Here is a 20,425-nt window from a genome sequence, read left to right on the forward strand (position 1 = left end):
TGATATATTGATTAGAGTTTACAGTTGCCAATAGCGCTGAATTTGCATTACGCTCCCCCACCCCTTCATCCAGCTCCCAGTGACTGATCACTGTGACTAGTTTGACGGTAGGGAATACAGGGCCGAGGTGTTTTTTTTGCCGGGCCCCTGTGATGCCACCGAGGGGAGGTTCGTGCTCAAATGCAACCTAAATGTTCTGTTGGGGAGCAGCCACACCAATCAGCATCCTGAGTCCAGAACACAGTTTACCATAGATTAACTAATTTATTTAAGAAAAGTAAAAATTTACAGATATAACACACTTGAGCTGACTCCACATAGAACAATCCCACTACTAGGCTATACTGAGTCCATTAGCGAGCAATCAGTCCGTCCTGGTAGCTTGTGATACTCCTGGCCTAGGTCGTCCAATACCAACTCACAGGAGGCAGCCCTGCGTTATACAATTGTGGGTGCAGTAGGGTAGCTGCCGATGCCACTATTTGAGCTAGCCCCTGCTGGTGTTTCTGCTGGACAGATAATAATAATAATAATGATAATAATAATAATCCTTATTTGTAGAGCACTTTTCAAAAACAAGTTACAAAGTGCTTTAACAAGTGTAAAGACAATAATACAAAAAAACAAGATAAGAGCAAGAAAAATTAATATAAAATTAGTAAAATATAATATAATAAAAGGGATAAAATAAAGTCAAATAAGATCGGGAAAGGCTCTCCTATAAAAGTATGTTTTAAGAAGGGACTTAAAAGAGTTCACTGACTCAGCCGACCTGATTTCCTCGGGCAGGCTGTTCCAGAGCCTCGGGGCCCTGACAGCAAACGCTCTGTCCCCTTTAGTTTTCAGTCGAGACTCTGGAACAGACAACAGACCTCTGCCCGAGGATCTCAAGGTACGTGCTGGTGCGTATGGGACTAAAAGGTCAGAAATATAACAAGGCGAGAGGCCATGAAGAGCTTTAAAAGTGATCAATAGAATTTTAAAGTCAATTCTAAAACATACTGGGAGCCAGAGTAATGAAGCTAAAATAGGAGTAATGTGGTCATATTTCTTTGTTCTGGTTAAAAGCCTGGCAGCTGAGTTCTGGACAGTCTGGAGTCGATCAATAGATTTTTGGGTTAAACAGGTGAAAAGGCTGTTGCAATAATCCAGGCGTGATGAGATGAAGGCGTGTAAAATGGTCTTGGTGTCCTTAAAAGTTAACATAGATCGAATTTTAGCTATATTTCTAAGTTGATAAAAACATGATTGAACAAGCTTTGTGGTGTGCTGCTCGAAATTTAAATTACTATCAAACCAAACACCAAGGTTCTTTGCAAACAGGACAGAATGAGGAGACATAGTTGTTTACAGACACGCAAAACTTCCTATTTGACAGGTAGGATGAAAACCATTCTAGGGCAGTACCAGAGATCCCCACCCAGTGCCTCAGTCTGTCTAACATGATGTTGTGATCAATGGTGTCAAAAGCAGCGCTAAGGTCCAGGAGCACAAGGACTGAGCACATGCCTTCATCAGCAGACATTAAAAGGTCATTGGTGACTTTAAGCAGGGCAGTCTCAGTGCTGTGGTACTTCCTGAAACCAGACTGAAACTTTTCAAATAATTTGTTATTTTCCAGCACAGTGAGCAGCTGTTTGGACACAATTCTTTCTAGAATATTTGCAATAAAAGGCAGTTTTGAAATTGGTCTAAAATTTTGTGGGAGGGAGAGATCTAAACCAGGTTTCTTTAAAAGTGGGTTCACGCAAGCCGTTTTAAAATAATCAGGGACACAACCAGTAGATAGGGAGCTGTTGAAAACAGAGATCAAATGGGGCCCAACAGAATCTATTACTTTCAGTAAAAATTTTGTAGGTATTACATCAAGTGGGCTGGAGGACACTCTCATTTGTGATATTGTTTTTAAAAGCTCAGACAAGTCGATGTGATAAAACTGGTTAAAACTCTCTTGTTGCTGGTGAGGAACCTCTGAGTAAGAGGCCGCGGGGGTAATAGAGGCTCTGATTGACACCACCTTATTGGTAAAATAAGATAAAAACAATTCACAGTCATCATTACTTCCAGCTGAGGCACAAGGAGGGGTTGGGTTTACCAGCTGATCCACAGTCTTAAACAGAAACCTGGGATTGTGTTTATGTGTAGTAATGAGTTCAGAAAAATAGTGTGTTCTCGCATCCTTAACCATTTTATTGTAGTTAATTAATAAATCCTTCAGACTGAGGTAATGGACTTGGAGATTGGATTTTTTCCATCTGCGCTCTGCTTTCCTGCATTCCCTTTTGAGGCTGCGAATGCTGTCATTTATCCAGGGTTGCTTACTAGCTTTAGACGTAGGCCTAACCTTTAGAGGAGCAGTAATATTTAGTGACGACAAGCAGATATGATTGAAGTGATCGACCAGATTGTTGGTGTTGGAATCAGACAGGTTTTGGCTTTGGCTCTGAAAGAATGTGCAAAACTTTGAAACACTTTGTTTACATTAAAGATGCGAGAACACACGGAGCTTGGTGAGGCGGCATGAGTAACAGGCGAATCACAGCTAAAAACAATACATCTGTGGTCAGATATGGTCATGTCCACTAATTCCACAGAGGAAATGCTGACACCCAGGGTAAAAACCAAGTCCAGTGTATGACCATGGTTATGTGTTTGCCCTTTGACATGTTGTTTGAAGTTAAAAGAAGTGGCCATATTTAAAAAGTCAGTTGCATTAAGATTGGTGGGGTCATCAACATGAATATTAAAATCGCCACAAAGAACAATTCTGTCATAATTTAAAACCAGAGTAGATAAAAATTCAGGAAGTTCTGCTAAAAATCCTCCAGGCGGTTTTGGGGGGCGATAAATTATAACAAATATGATAGGTTGCAGCCCTCCAACTTTAAGAGTGAGAACTTCAAAGGAGTTAAATTCATCACAGCGTACTTGATAACATTTAAAATTTTTCCTATTCTTAGATATCATGTGACGTCACACAGTGGTCGTGGCGCCATCTGTAGGACCGAGTACCAAAATGCCGTCTATCTGCTGTGCTGTGGGCTGTGATAACAGCAAATCTAAAAGTAATGGATTAACATTTTACAATATCCCCAAAAACCCTGAGCGTCGTGAGAAATGGATTGCTGTTATCAGGAGGGATCACTGGACTCCTACAGAAAACTCCAGGCTGTGCAGTGAGCACTTTATTTTGGGTAAGTACGTATCGCTAAGCTAACGTCAGCATTAGCAAACATTAGCTATCCTAACATTAGCACCAGATCCATAATAATGAACGTGTTCAGACTAATTAAAATAGGTAACCTATGTCGATGGCTTTGCAGACAAATTTAAATTTCTATAATCTATATCCAATGTTCGAGTATTTTTTTCAAATTAGGTAATGTCATTGTGTTGTTTGTGTCTCATAACACTGCAGGCAAGAAAAGTGATAATCCTCTGAGCCCCGAATACGTGCCAAGTCTGTTTGCATACCTGTCACTTGAGCACCGCCAAAAAAAAATCAATTGCCACAAGAAATTTGAACAAACCCAAGCTGTCAAAAGGAAGAGAAGGTATACCCAGGACGATCTGACAATGTCACACTGTGATAACAGTAACGTTATTGACATGGACATTAACTGCTGTGACAGCGTTCCTGAGAGCGGGCAGAGTGGGGAACACAGCTACTGTAAAGACCCCATCGATACTGAGAGCAGTGTAGTATGCTCCAATGAAGCCTGCCAAGCAGCTGTAAAGAAACTGACTGAAGAGTGTACCAGATTGAGGTCAGAGGTCTATCAGCTTCAGGACAGGGTAAGAAGGTCATCTTTCCAGCAGGAGGCCTTCAAGGACAATGATGACATGGTGCAGGACTTAACTGGACTCCCATCCTATGCCAAGATGATGGTCATCTTTACCTTCTTGCCGGGATACCTAAAGGGGGGGCCTGGGATCTCTCCTTTTCACTGCTTATTAATGACTCTAATGAGAATGAGATTGAATTTACCACTGCACTTCCTCACATACATATTTCTTGTATCAAAGCCTACTGTAAGCCGTATTTTTAATAATACACTAAATATAATGTACAGTAGGTTGTCTTCATTCATAGTGTGGCCCATTAAGGGACAGATTCAAATTAGTTTACCCATGTGTTTCAAAAACAGTAGTTACAGAAATTGTACTTCCATAATAGATTGCTTTGAAGTTTTCATTGAGAAGCCTAAGAACATGAGAGCCCGAGCACAAACATATTCACAGTATAAACATCATAATACTGTGAAGTTTTTGATATCAATAACTCCACAGGGAGTCATATAATTTGTGTCTACTGGTTGGGGGGGGGCGAACAAGTGATAAGCACATAACCCAAAACTGCGGCTACCTGGAACATCTGTCATGATGTGGTCCTAGCAGATCGAGGGTTTACCATAAAAAATGCCGTGGGCTTGTACAGTGCTCATCTCAAAATACCTGCCTTCACTAAAGGGAAGCAACTGCACCCAAGTGAACTTGAGACTACGAGGGGACTAGCAGCTGTTCGGATTCATGTAGAACGTGTAATTGGTCTCGGGAGGAACAAGTACACAGAATAGAAAATTTAAGTGTAACACAAAATATGAACTGTTTTTGTATTTTGTAACTTTATTTGCTATAAAACAAAACAGCTGGCAGTAAAATACATAGCTCTTATTCATCTTTACTATTTCATAACAATCAGTTCATAACAATGAATGTTATGTTGAAAGGATATTTAAGCAAATAAAAGATGAAACCGATAAATCAAAAACTAAAGCAATACTACACTTTTTTTCTGCACTCCACACATTTCCATGTCTTCGGCACCCTGCTCAATTTAAGGCAAGACCTGTGAAAGTGCTTCCGCCTACACTGTCCAGATGTGCAGGTGATGTCATCTGTGTCACAAGGTTTACTGCAGTAGCATCCCATTTCAGGTGGCTGTTCTGTGGTTGCCCTGTCTGTATGAGAATTCCGTGGTGCTGTATACCATTTCCCCAGCAGCTCTGGAAGTACTCCAGTTTTGATGAATTCAGCCACTTTGAGGTAGGCGTTAGGGAAGAAAACAGGATCATACTGGATCCGCTGGATGAAAAACTCCTGCGGCGTCCATACCATGAAATCGCAGTAACTCACAGTGGCCACATGCATTTGAACTTGCACTTGATACATGAACTTGTGGTCTGTCTTAAGTGACATTGTCCCATCCACTCTGAGGCCTAAACAGAATGATGGGTGTTTGCAGCTTTCAGCGAGTGAGCAGTCCCTGCTGTTGAATGAGCATTTTATCTCTTTTATCATGCACTTGCCATGGTGAAGGCGTGCATGTTACTATGCCGTCAGGTGATGCTCCAATCCAGGGGAGGTCTGGGTGGATGATGAACCCTGATGCATGAACCTGGAGGTATAAACAGTATAATGATAAACTGTGTACAGATCTTGATAGGATGTAGATATTGGGCTGGGCAATAAAACAATAATGATAATTATCACACACTTTTTCTCAATAACAATATAACAAATGTGTTCAATAAATGTTTGATTTAATTCATTTGAATCACAAAGAAATTAGCACTTTTACTTACTTTGCATTAATATTTTTTAAGAAAAGGAACTAAAAAAGATTTTACTTAATTTTACTAAAACACATTTGTTGAAAAAAGATTGTATCATAATAATTTTGAATGTTCTGCCTCAGATTTGTGAAGTTATCCACGGTTTGTCATCAAGTGTTTGTCACATTCTGACCATAAAAATATAGTTTAGAACCAAAATTAACCACCTGGTTTCTTCAACTTTCACTCTGGAGCAAAAATCTGCCTTTAAGCTTGAAAGAAATAATAATTTGACATGACATGACACATTATCATGAGAATAATCAATATTGAATGAAATGAAATGTGATAACATTTTTCTCTATATCGCCCAGCCCTATGAACATATCATTCATCTCTTAGTTGTTGATGGACCTGGAAGTCTTCGTGGTGATCTTGCGTCATAGCGACATAGTTTGCCCTTGCTCTTCACTCATTCACTTGACCCCATCTGACAAAAATTGAAATATAAACTGTTTATTAAATTGTATTGTATTTGTCTGAATGACATTTAATGCCTATCAACATTTACCTAAATGTGTTGCACTCTGACCACTCATAAATGCCTTTGCTTATAATTTGCTTGTAATCTGATTCTTCTCATTGACTTGAATAGCTAACCTGGTTACATCATGGCTACACAAATCCAACCTTCATGTTTAATTGTACTTTACTCTACGCACCTTGTTGCCTCAGTGGAAAACTGAGAAGAGAGCGGGTAGCAAATCCTACTTTTACTCTGCTCCCTGGTCTCCTCCTCAACTACCAAACACTGGAAACATTAGTTTGTTCATTAGTTAGTTGACTTGTCATGAATTTCAACTTCACAGGCAGAAATAATTTTACTAGTGATTACTCTGATTTTCAACTGAAGAGATGAATGGAAATATTAACACCAACCTGTTTTTATAATATTTACCTGTTGCTGTGTCAGATGTAGGTTATCAAAGACCTTGGAAGTCTCAACCAGTAGTGTGGGCAGGTCTACCTCTAGCCAGGTGCTTGAATGTAAGGTTGACAAAGGAGTGGGCAAGTCCAGCTGCATCACCTTTGGCGTGTACCTACAGTGGTGGAAGATGTGCCCAGATATTTGACTTAAGCAAAAAGATGCTGTGACGTGAAACTTCTGCAGTAAAATGTATACTTAGACCAAGGAATTAAAAGTACAAGCCTCAATATACTTCATTAAAGTATACATCATGTTATTGGATGTATTTAATTACATTTCACCACTGTGTACCTGTGGGAGTGGCCCTCAATGACAGAAAGGATGGCACTTTTCTTTGGCTTAGACTCTTGCTTCTCACTCTGATGAAGCACCTCAAAACATCCTGCACTCTTCATCTGATGGTCTAATATCAGGAAAACAGGGCCTTGAACATGACGGGGCTCTCGGTTATGACAGAAATTGATGTTTTGGATCTCTGCATATTGGACATCTCTGACAGACGCCGTACTTGGCTGTGCCCATGCACAGGGCTTCTGGGTGCAAGCCTGCCCGTCCCTGATATCAACAGCAGCCAACACACAATATAGCAGAGCTGATGCATGTGAGCATACCTCTCCTAAACCTGCCTTACAGGTACAATGAGCCATTAAAACAGTCCCATCATCCTGTACTGTGATCCAGGGGTGTGTTGGGGTTACACTGAGGCTTTGTGAATGCTTCACCTGCAAAATTTTAACCAGAAGTTAACAAACTACATGTTAGCTTGCTAGATTAAAACATGTAGTTTAAAATGGGGACATAATGTTATTCTAGACATCTAGCAAAAGCTATATTTACAGTAGTGGTTGATTTATGTTATGTTGCTATTTGCTTGAATAACGTTAATGTTAATATCACTTGAATAAGACACTGCCACTTACCCTTCCTGTGATCAAGAACATTTTCTTCATCTCCAGATGATGAATTTTGGGATCATTAACCCATCCTGAGGTGAAGTAGCGGTAGGCTCCGGTGCTTTTAAACGCCTTGAGGGCTTCCCCGGTGTATGGAGATGGATTGTGGACGAGGTAAATGTAAATATCAGCAAACGTCAAATTTGGCAGGTTTTTGCTAGACTTTAGTGGAGTCAGCAGTTGACTGGACAGTAGATATGGATCGAAACCTAACGTATCAACCTTCTTCAAATACCGTTGCTTTTAGTCGGTGGTGAGGTGTGCTATTTTAGTGTGCGACATCATTCATTCTAACGAAGGAGGGGCTGCGCAGCGGTCTTAAAGATGGCGGCCACAACAAAAAAGTCACGTGACTGAAATCCATGAATACACGCTCACTAGCCCACCACCACGACCACTGACCCTCGGTTGACTAAAACAATCATATTGAGGCGGACACAGTTCAGCTAGCTGGCTATAGTCATTCATTTGCAACCAGGATTCAGTTAAAAACATAAAATCTAGACTTGCAGACAAGATAAAATCATTTAAGATAAAAGTCTTACTTGAAAGTGATCTCACATTGAAGAGAGACATTTTAAATGAGTTTGTTCTGGGTGCTGGAGTTGGTGCAGTTGTCCTAATCCTTAAGAGATTACTAATATTTCTGTGTGGGATGTGCACATTTCGGTTTACTGGTCTATGCGTGATGATGACAGGAATAGAAGTCTGTGGAACAGCGCTGGGAGCAGACGGCTTTACATGCCAGCAGGTGGAGACAGTTGATCTGTTCAGTGAGGCAGAGATCTGTTCAGTGAGCGGTGGTGTGTCCAGGTGTGCTGCATGAATGATTAGTCATTCACGTAAGTCATGTGTGGACCGCACCACATGCTGTATGTGAGCAGCTAACATTTCTGAGCCCCGTTTGTTTGGGTGAAGTCCGACTGTCTTAAAAAGAGACATTCTTTGCCAGAAAATTTTAAAATTATCCACATAACACACACGATGAGCCCCGCAGGCGGACTGGAGCCAGTCGTGGAGGCCAAGGAGTCTACTGAAGCGGCCAGCACCGCGACCGACTGTGGGAATGGGACCAGAGATAAAAACGGACTTTCCACACTGCTTTAAAAAGTTAAAAAGAATCTGATTTTGTCAGCTCAGACTGCTGAAGAGCTGTGTCATTTGTTCCCACATGGACTATCACTCTTGTGATGGAGGACGGCATCAGGTCCTGGAGTTTTTTTAAAATGTCAGCTGTGGTGGCACCGGGGAAGCAGTGAGTGGTAGCGTTAAAGAAACGGAGGTTTCTGGTTATGGAGGTTGTGTGGTTCCAGAGCAGGACTGAGCAGAATCTGCTTCAACACTGCGTGCGGACTGAGGATGGAGTGTTTGAGCTGCCGAGTGTTGTGTTGGAGTAGCAGTAACAGACCTGAGAGAAGGGCTACCCGACGGTGCAGGGTAGAGACGGCCTCCGGAGCGTCTGAGCACAGCCTCCTTCAGGATCCTACGTCGGGAAGTGGAGGTTTTTGACCGGGATGACGGCCGCCGATCAGGCCCGGTGGCAGACCGGCGGCCCAGTGCAGGAGATGTAGCCGGTGGAGGAGATGCAACAGTGTCGGCAGGCACTGTGCGCCGAAAGAGATCCGTATCAGGGAGACTCGAAGCCGCAGGTGCATCAGCTGGATGGACCGGAGTGTCGTTAGACAAGGCTGCATAGCGGCCGATGTGCCCAGGTTGACTGATGCTTCGGAGTCGAGCAAGAGGAAAGCCGTGGAAGGGTAAAGGTGTCCCAAAACACGGTGTCCTGGATGTTAGCGGTTGCGCTAAGAGAAACAATCTGTTTGGCTTGTACTGAAGCCACATCCATAAAGCCAGTCAGCAGGGAATCTTTCTCTTTGAGTTCCTCTGAAAGTCGTCGGATGTCTTCCATAAGGTCAGCAATCTTCTTGTTCGCTTTCTTAAGGAGTGTAAAGTCCTCAAGGGGCAGAGTTATCTCGGCTAGCATAGTCACCGGAGTTTTGTTGCGATCAGTAGCGTTGATCGCGTTTTTACGGTCATCTAGCTTAAAATCCATGTTGGATGGCTAAAATCCTTAACCCACGTAAAACTTAAGTTAAATAAAAAGGATATATAAAAAAAAAAAGAGTGGATTAAAACTGGATAAGAGTTCCGTTTAAGACGGAGCTTCCGACAGGTGGCTACAGACGCCAACGCATGCGTAGAGTGCAGATTACGTCAGCAATTACGTCAGAGATCTTGTGACAAGATGATGCAAGTGAAAAGTAAGCTAACGTTAGCTTTGCTGTTCCACATAAAGGACTAGGTCTTGTCTGTCTGTAGTCATGTTTGTGATGATCCCAGCTGGTTAGCTTTGTTAGCTTAGCTCAGTGGTCAGTATGTGTGCGGTAGAGGAGAAATAGACAGAGCTTGTGTGTAAACAGAGCCCGGTGAATAGAGAGAAACGGGTCAGCAGTAAATTACAGCGGCTGGTGAATAAAGACTGCAGCTTCTCAGGACTAAAGAGGAGCACCTGTGTGTTGCTGCTAACTGTTTAATAAAGAGTGAAGGAGGTTAGCCCAAAATTTGTTTTTAGTTATTCACTAATTGTAACTATTGACGTTCCTCTCGATAATCCTACCAATAAATAAACTAGACTCCGTATCTTACTTCCTGTTTGTTAGCAGATTTAGGCTTAGCAAAGTATTTTGCTTCAATAAATATTTAAATACTGTCAGGCTTGTTGTCACACCTTCTACAGTACTGCTAAAACATGCCCTCTTATTGAGGCTAACCTGCTCTCGGACAGCAGATGCTGTGGATTCTACCATATTTCAGCAGAGTAGGACTGGTTACCATGACAATGCGCGTCCATGAGTTTATTTATCAACAAACTCCACAGAATCGCATAGTATCTGTCGTGCCAAGGTAGTTATCCCTGACAGAAAGTGTTTCCCCTGCCGCAGGAGCGCGCGTGCATTCAGCGGTGAAGGCAGACCTTCGACTTCATCAAAGTGAATGAAAAATATACCATGTGGATTGTTTAATCTATCGTTTTAGTATTGTTTTATGTAGTATTGGTTGTGTAGAGCAAGCTAGCGTTTTTATAGGCTTACGTTATGTGTTACCGAACTTCGTATTATTCATTGCACTCAATTGAGAATGTGATGATTGAGAATGGTCGCTGCCACACAGACCACTGGTCGCTACCACTAGGGGCGCTAAAGATACTGGTCGCTGCCACACAGACCACTGGTCGCTGCCACACAGACCACTGGTCTGAGTTATTTATTATTGCACTGTTTACAGTTTGTGTGGATATATCTACAGATAAAAATATTTCTAGATCATATTTTCTTAAATATACTATGTTATCGATTATGGCTACTCTTATTGTTGCTGTATACTGCAGTTTGTTACCAACAAGCAGGCCTACAAGTAGTTATTCATCGATACATCACAGGCATAAATGTCCTACCGGGCAGTCCCTGGACATAAATGTTATTTATTTAAAAGGGAAACAGCATATTAATTATGATTGTAGTGCTAATATGTTAGATTTAGCCACAAAGCTTTGCGCTTGCACAAACTACTTACTTATTGCGGCATCCTTTGCACTACGCTCCATCGCACTGTGTAGTGTAAATGTGTATGCATGTAGGAGTATGTGTACCTCTATATCACATCCACCTCTGACATGTACATAATTAATAATAATAAGTTTATAAGTATATACTTATAACTAACTTATATATCTCTAAGTTTTTAAGATAATCCTTTGCACTCTGCTCACTGCATTATTTGTCAATATGTCTAATTGTTTTTGTTTCTGATTATAGTGTGTATTTGTGTTCTCTATACTGTAGCCTGGGTCTGATTTTATTATTGTGTTATTGCATTATTGTATGAGTAAACACATCATGAGCAATGTACAATCCAAAGTCAAATTCCTCGTATGTGTACACATACCTGGCAAATAAATCTGATTCTGAAAGCTTATCTTCATCTGTAGTCCACCGTAGGTCATTACAATACAGAAGTCATTATACGAAAGGTTCTACAAACAATAGAAATAATAATACAATCCATCACAACAAAATAAAATTTTTAATAGGCTATATATTGTAAATTGCATTTTAATCTGTTGTAAAGTGCAAATTATTAAGATCCATTGTGAGACTGTGGGAGCTTTGGCCTCAGCCAGGAGAGAGCTGTCATCATCTTCTTAGCCATTAAGCTGTTGATACACGGAGCAATGTAAACACTTTTTTTTGGGCAGTCCCAAATATGTGTGTGATCCAACAAGGCGGTACCCCTTGCATCGCTGATTCATTATGTTAACAGATTTTGATTAGTGAAAAGGGGTTCTGAAAATTCTCATCTAAACTTTTCATTCAAATACCCCGCAAGTGGGGCTATTTGTGCATGATAGTTCCCACTTTTTATCTGTTTTTGCTCAGTGGTTTTATGTCATAATTTAATTTCTCTTAATATGGTCGCTATCACAAGGGGCCTTAAAGATAGTGGTCGCGGCCGCACAGACCAGTGGTCGAAACCACTAGGGGTGTTAAGAGACTGGTCGCTGCCACACAGACCACTGGTTGCTGCCACTAGGGGCGTTAAAGATACTGGTCGCGGCCACACAGACCACTGGTTGCTGCCACAGAGACCATTGGTTGCTACCACTAGGGGTGCTAAAGATACTGGTCGCTGCAACAGAGACCAGTGGTCGCTACCACTAGGGGCGCTAAAGATAGATGGACCAAAGACAACTGGTCTTCCTATTTCAAAACCTATTTTATAATCCTGAAAATGTGATTTAAATTAGATACAGCAATTATATAGATATTTATGTATATATTGCATTTCATTCATTATGCATTCAATAAAGGCAACATACACTTTTGATTTATAAGTAATAAAAGGTTTAAGATTGACATAATTAGATATATTTAGTAGCAAATTTGATATTTTTAGCCTATATAATATATTTTTCCTGTTGTATCAAGATGATCGACTAGTTGGATGTTGCCAAGGTTCACTTCCTAATCATTGCCAACTTCTACATTAACAGGAGGATGTTTTAACATGCTGTGGGCAAAACATTGCAGTCAATTCAGAATGCATCAAATATGACACAAAACAAAACTCATATTTGTAAAGTGCTATTTAAATTTTTTTTAATTTCTCAGAAGATACAACACTGTAGGTAGTTATTTGATGGCTCAGACTTTACAGGGTTACATCTGTGGAAAGCTCATCAATAACGCTTCCAAGGATCCTTTCTGTCTGGACCCTTGGAAAGCCCTCCAACCTCACCAGGATGTCAATTGTGACCTAAGTAAAAGAAAATACATGTTGACAACTATGTACAAAAAAATACATCAATTACAAGACAAAGGACACAGTAACAGCTGTATTATATTTAAATTAACAGATTAATTTGTTTATTTCAATTAACAGATGTATAAGTGTTAAAGTGAGCTACGTATTCTAAATCCTAGTAGCCTACAGTAGAAGTGAGAAATTAATGGAGGGCATAAAAATGCCTTCTTTACTCAACAGAAATTTGAACATACCTCTGGCACCATCACATCAATAATGAAGTTAACATTTTTTAGGATGTTGTAATCCAGTGGCAATGCTGACTTCACCACTTTGACTAGCTCTTCAAACTGTTGATACAGTAAAGATAAATAGTCATCTACTCTTCAGCCACTTTCAGAAAAACACTAAATTTAAAAATTATTTAAAATACGACCTACGTGTGTCTCACTGAAGACAGATGGTCTTCCATTAAAGATCTGTTTGAGTGTCATGTTTCGCCCAGGGTTCTGCCACAGGAACATCCTGTTGGACTTCTGCTCACCACTTTCCAAAATTTGTTTCAGTGCCTTTTAAGAATGACATTCAGCTGAGAACATTGTTTGGTGCAACATTTATATAAATAAAAATAATTTAAAAAATACAAACGTTTATTCTGTCCTTTGATATAAGGCCTTCAACTCCTTTGCTTCTTAGACAGGTCAAAGTACTGTAATACATTGTAAATAAAATTTAAAAAAGTAAAACAGTAAACTAAAGTGTGTCACAATTGTCAAAAAAACAGCTACTGACATACATATTTAAGTGGTTTTCCATTGATTAAATAAGTGGGAGAAGGGTGAAGACTTGGTCAATCCTGGTGAAGGTATATGGCTCAGGCAGGTCACACCCGCATGTGAAAATGTCTGATGATTGATTTGGTTCGTAATTTGCACAGTCTTTGTGCAGCCAGCCATTGCAGGTTTCGCATTTGACCCAATCGTCCTTTTGCACATGTGGATACAACCACCTACAATTTCAAAGACACAAATCAACAAGCATGGAACAGCAGAGATGTCTTATGTCTGAACCGCCAACTGTGACGCAGATGCAAGATTTGTTCTACATCTCCAACACAAACTACTACTGTACAAAGCCTTAATTTGGAAGATGGTTATGTTTCTGGACAAACAGATCTTGTCTCTCCATGGATGTTAATTCCAGCATTAAAGAGAAAAATATTACTTTAGTATGTTTTACACATACAATGGTGGCTACTACAATTGACAACTAAATGTTGAAAGATTTTTAAAAGCATCCAACTTCCAATATAGCCTGATAGCACTATGTTTTATTATATATTATATCACCATCTCAATAACACTTGTCCCTTAATTTTCTGTGATTCATCAACACCAGACTCCCGATGTGTGAGTGTAGTGATAGAATGCAGCTCTGAATCTGGTGTTTAATGCACTTTAGTTACTACTACTGTATAGGATTATTGTGGGTGTAGCTTTCCTGACAAACACTTTGCACCTTTTCTGCCCTTTTCCACTGCTGTCATAGTAATTGCAGGCATGAATTGCTTCTGCCATGCATGACTTGCGCACTTTCTTCCCCTTGAAAAAAGAAACATTTAAACGTTAAACATTTACATCTAACTATATTAAATAACCTGCAGATTGTCAGTCATGTAGTATATGTATCTTTTAGCCAGCATAGGAAATAGTAAAGTAGTAAACTTCACTTGCACAATTTGTCAAGATTATCGCAACAATACATACATACACACACTACATGTCAAAAGTTGAAGAACCCGCCCCCATTTATCTATTTTTTTATTTAAATATAAGTAGTTCAAGGCCAGTGAACCACATTAATACATAAAAACAGTACTCACTGTGCAGACAAACACATCACAGTTGACACCATCCTTCTGTCTCCACTGGTCCGAGGCGCCATATATTTTCAAATGCCTTGCTAAAAAAACATACAAGTAAAATTCTATGTAATCAAAAATGTAACTATATTAAAAGTTGTTGTCTATAATATTATGCATCATTATCCTTTAAGATACCATAGAATGTCCATATCCTGTGAAGAGATGTTTGTGTACTCTTCCAAGGAGTCGTAGACTCGGATCTCTCTTTTTGAGCCATCCAAAACCTGTCAACACAATGATCTGTCTGTCTCTCTCAACTTAGAACTGTCTAACAAAAGCTGTAAAATATTCCAACAATATCTTTTTATAAAAAAGATATAGCCTTTTAATGTCAGGCAGTGCTCACCCACAGAATGAATGATTGCCAGTTTCAGGAGTCTGATGGCCAACGACTCGAGGAGAAAGAACCATTGAGTCTTGCTTTAAGCCCTTTATTAAAAAACAAATTGTAATCAAAAAAATTAGAGCTGTGAAATTATGGTATGATTAGTCCTTTTATATCACTCCAAAAATTAATTAATTTTTTTAGTTACAGTCATATGCTGTATTTTTGTAAAATAAAGCAGAAAGAAAGAACATTCAGGTACAACACACCTCGATACACTTCAAATGCCGAGAGCTGATAGATTCCCCGTTTAGCCAGTTTCTCCACCAAGCTGTGAAATGGTATGTTTGCAAAGCAAACACCTGTAAAAACATCAGAGGAGAAGCTTTCTGGTAGAAGGGCATTGTTTTTGTATGCAAAACTCTATCTTACATTCTGCCCATGTCTTGCCAGCTGAAGTAGTCTGGCATTGACTACCTGTTAAGGAACAAGGACATTTATCAATATTTAAACCTTTGGTGTCACCATACTCCACATCACACGCGTTGGAGGCTACTTACATGACGTGAAGGGCATCTTTTAAGAGAGCTTGGGGACAAAGACTTTCCAGATCTGTCTGATAAATGAAAGCCTGGTCCACTTTTGCAATGGCATAGTCTGTTGCCGGTGTCTTGTACAGGTTAGACAGTTTTTCCTATTGCAAGTGGTTCATATTAAGAATTAGATCAGCAGCAATAATAACTGTTGAAATCGGACTTACTACTTCCAATTACAAATGCATTATAGTGATCTATAGAGCCTAAGGGACAAAGTGGCATAGCATGATCCTTTTGTGCCAGTATGTTAATGGTTGGAATCCCCTCTCTATTCAACAAAACTGAGAAGCTGTAATTAATGTCTCAAAAAATACATAGTAGGGATTGGGGGGTTCAATCTACATAAACAGACCAATTTCTGCTCAGCAAGACTATGAATTGATGGAACAATATGTCCTGTAGTCAGAACCTAAAAATTAGATTAAAACATTTTCCACACATGCAAACAATAATAAAAAAATTTAAACAGACAGAAATGGAAGCAATATTTTGTTACATTACCTTGTGCTCTTTCTCTATCTGGAATTGCCCCATTGAGGTTGAAGTAGTTCTGTGCTTTCTTTCGGGATTTCGTCTGCTTTATGTCCTCTTGGGGCAGATGTCATCACATCTGAATGAAACAACAAACAATTCATAAAACCTTGCCAAAATTCAGGAATTTCATATTAGCACAGAGTACTTTTCAAAACATCTTACAAATTACAATGTGTCAGAAAATGACCTGTACTCCAGAGCATGAGCCGTCCATCTGGGCTTATTTCAAGTTTTTCTTTGGTATGTTTTTCCATGTTTTGCATGAACTTCTGATTTATGATGTCATTATGAAGATGGAAGACATGTGCTTTGCAAATTACAATAGAGAAAATATTAGATAACCTGAAAATTACTTAATTGTAGCCCACAAGTTCCAATTCAAAACCAAATGATCACTAGTGTGTAACCCTTTCCCCACATATTGAGGACTCTGTTGATCCTTTTTCAAACTACTACAAGTAATATATTATAATTACATTCCTACCTCCAAAAAATTAAATACTTTTTTTTAACTAAAAACTTTTAGCCCTCAGTGCATCTTAAAAAGTATTCACATACCAGGCACATCAAAAGACAACTTCCAGTTAGCATCCGCTATTGCCACTGCAGGGTGGTGGCCACATCGGTAGCAGAAGAAGTCATACGAGTAGCTTGTCAGTGCTGAGTAGTGGAAAAAAGCCCTCTGTATGGTGTTGTGGTGTTGAGCTGATGTTCCATGGCACTGATGAACCGTCCAACAGCAGTGTGGCTCTGTTAAAAGATCAAGCAATTATTTGTACTGTATTTACATCTTTATTCACAAAACACTGGTACTACATCTTGGTGGATTCCAATGAAAAAGAAGTCAGGGAATCCAAACTATTTCGCCATGTCTGTAATGCCTAAGCAATATGTGTTTTGTGCCCCAAACTTACCAAACATAGAAATATTTTAGTTAAATAGTTAAATTTCAACTAATAACCTTTTAAAATATTACATATACACTTTCAACTATCCAAAGATGTTTTACCAAAATATGAGACTACTACCTTAAGTAAATTTGTCATCAATGAACACAACTGAAGGGTAAGAAACAGTCAGTTGTTGTAGTTGTCTACACGTATGTTGAATAACAGTCTATCTTATTAATTTTAAATTTGTAAATTAATTGTCTTTCCTCTTTTTATACTTGTATATTGTATATTTTTATGTACATGCAGTAACCATGCAGTCCAAAACAAATTTCCTTTCGAGGACAATAAAGTATACTACTACTACTTGTGGAATCCTGTCGAGTAATTCTGAAATCTGACAGGTGTTCTGCAGACGGGGCAAATTTTGAAAACTTATTTAAATAGACAAACCTTTGTGAACTGAAAGAACCCAGTAAACAGTTCCTTTGGTTGTAACTAGTTTCTTTTCAGACAGATCTGGTGGCGTAGGACCTGGACAGTAAGGGCACTTTGTTTCCTCTGGTGAGAACTTCTGGGGGATATTTGGTGCAGTGTTTTGCATTTCCTCTGGCAGTTTTGGAGGGATTCTTTTGGAGCTCCACATGTATTCAACTATCTTTCTTATTTGCACTTAAGTTATATGATCTTCCTTTTGAAAATGACCTGCCTCCATCTCGTCACCATCTAGATCATCATCTGTGTCACTGGTACAGTCCATCTCCCTGTCACTGTCCTGAAATGTCCAGCACATTGATACGTAAATGTGGACACACATTCTTTTCTTGTTACCTTTGCAAAGACATGTCCATGTTCCACTGTCATTGTCCAGTGTAACTTGCGTTCTTCCAAAAATGCACCAACTGTCTACCTTTGCTGTGTAAACGGAAAGTAGACTTTACGGCCAGAGTATCCATGTTCCTCGGAAAACACTGGATAGACCCATGCAGTTCCATCTTGTGTGTTTTTCATTTAATTGACTACATTCTTCTTTTGTGGAACTGGAAATGATTCCCTTTTCAGCCATCTCCTTAATGGAACTAATCTGTAACAGAGGAGGTGGATTCTGAGGCTTAAAATATTTAACTCTTTCAAGATGCATGCACTCTCTGCCAGTAGCCATGGCCATGAATTCTCTGCAACTTGCTACTTCACAATCAAACATCTGCCTACTGAATGACTTGCACATGTGAATTATGGTTCGGGGTCCAGATTTGTCTTGGGCTGTAACAAAAATTCCTTTATCTTCATCAACCAGGAATATTGGATCCGTAACCTTTTGGTGTTTGTCTAATCCATGCTTTCTCAAGGTAGCTGAGGTAGAAAAAAACGCATTACATGTTGAACACTGAAAGGATTTGTTTTTTTGTTTGGCTGAGTCCGATGGGTTGTCTTTCACATGTGTTGATTCTGGAGAAAAGGGGGGGGGGGCAAATACATTACAGGGTATATGTGGTATTTTCTTTGCTCAAATATTCAACATGTCATTTCAATACACTATAATAAATCCACTGTGTGTTGACACTTTTTTAGAAATGCATCCAATACTTAGTTAGGTAACTGTCTATAACCTATGATGCATTATAATTAACTTTTTTTTTTAATGGGATTTGAAGGCAGCTACAATTCCAATTTACCCTTTGGGGATGATTAAGTTTTTTCTTTAAAAACATACCTTTGAAAAATTTGTTTTCCTGAAGAATCAACCCTGTCAATTGAGCAAAAGATTTAAATTACTGTAACAGCATACTAATTCTTTGAGCATAGCATTATTAGATACAAAAACTTGAGACCTTTGCTGTGAGCCAGCCATCACAATTTTTTAATAAATATGTCATACTAATAATATTTCTTTATCAAGCCAAGGCACACTTATTTTATTAAAATTACTCTAGTTTACCTGCTTGGTAACACAATGAAAGATAATAAGAATAACTATAACAATTAATTTACAGGTCTTCGGCACTTCAAGAGCGTAGGTAGCCTAAGCCGCTGTCAAGACAAAACAGCAGCTTTGATCAGACAAATAAAAGGTATGGGCAGTAGATGTAGTAGTTTACTGGACTTTCAGGAAAGTCTTTATGCCTTGACTATATTCAGGGGTTAGGAGAAAAAAAAGGTGGGAAGGTGGGGGGTTAACAAATTAACTGTTTTTAGAATGAACATGTTTATTAACACAAGTGTTACAGATAACAGACAATAGCTGTGCAAAACGGACAAATGGGTAAAGTGCACTGTCTATTCCCAGATTCAGATTCAGTGCTGATGTGTATTAATAAAGTGGGTCTACTACTATTGATACAAAATACAGGCTATTTTATTTTTTTATGGCTAAAATATGCAAGAATATTTTCCATAGACATATAATTATCTGAAGGGAAAACATCTGGGTTGGTCTTTATTTTGAATATCTTACCATGATTTTTAAGGTGATGTTCAAAATAGTGCTTTCTCTGTATTGTGGTTTTGCACTTGGGACAGTGCCATTGGCTTCTGTTTGTTGGCTTCAGCTGGCAGTGACATGGTATGCAAAAACTATGGAGAAAAGAAAATTTAAACGGTGACAAAATAAACACATATTAGGCCAACAACACAGGCTGCTCTGATAAATATCTGGCACAATTTGAACTAAGATTGACTGCTATGGTAGCCTAATTCTACTAACCAACTTCATCATCGCAGAATCAGACAGAATACTTTACATGGACTTTGTTCATATGGTCTCTGGTTGCGACTGTGTCAACTTTACATAATTGGCAATGACTGTCTTCTGCTTTGTAGAAATCCTCCAGCTTTGTGAAAGCAGTGTTTACCTCTAAATATTGGAACAACTTGGTATAATTACTGGTATACTGACATTGACTTAAAAATATTTTAAATATGTCCCAGATACTGTTCAAAATACATACTAAATGAAACCATGTGGTTTACCTAATATAAGCCAATATGGAACATCCAAAGTGACAGAACTGAATGAAAGAATAAATAAATAAATGTGGAAATAAATGCAAGAAAGAATGAATGAATAAAATAATAAATAAATAAATGCGGAAATATATCAAAGAATGAATGAATAAAATAATAGATAAATAAATTCAGAAATACATCAAAGAAAGAATGAATTAATAAAAGAATAAATACATACATTTGCTTTTGCCTTTCCCCAAGGAGACCTATTGTCATTGCTTTTCCCTTAGAGATCTATTGTCATTGCTTTTCATTCCCCTTCCTTAACTGTCAATCAACGTGTTGTGGCCCGCCCACTAAGTCCAACTAATCACTCACAGAAGTATTTCTCTCCATGATCAGAGATGTATAAA

The 20,425-nt window shown here is 39.0% G+C and overlaps 1 long non-coding RNA gene across 1 annotated transcript; it reads right to left on the minus strand.

Annotated features, from left to right (window-relative positions):
• Window positions 1-5,334: 5,334 nt before the first annotated feature.
• On the minus strand, window positions 5,335-7,675 carry LOC119886111. Its single transcript, XR_005441449.1, has 3 exons — window positions 7,464-7,675; window positions 6,514-6,655; window positions 5,335-5,398 (listed from the first exon to the last, which is right to left on the minus strand). It is a non-coding gene; the product is annotated as an uncharacterized LOC119886111 (long non-coding RNA).
• Window positions 7,676-20,425: the final 12,750 nt, after the last annotated feature.

The sequence above is a fragment of the Micropterus salmoides genome, unplaced genomic scaffold, assembly GCF_014851395.1.
Source record: "Micropterus salmoides isolate LMB-PRFRI ecotype aquatic unplaced genomic scaffold, ASM1485139v1 Ms_hic_scaffold_4, whole genome shotgun sequence".
Taxonomy (NCBI): domain Eukaryota; kingdom Metazoa; phylum Chordata; class Actinopteri; order Centrarchiformes; family Centrarchidae; genus Micropterus; species Micropterus salmoides.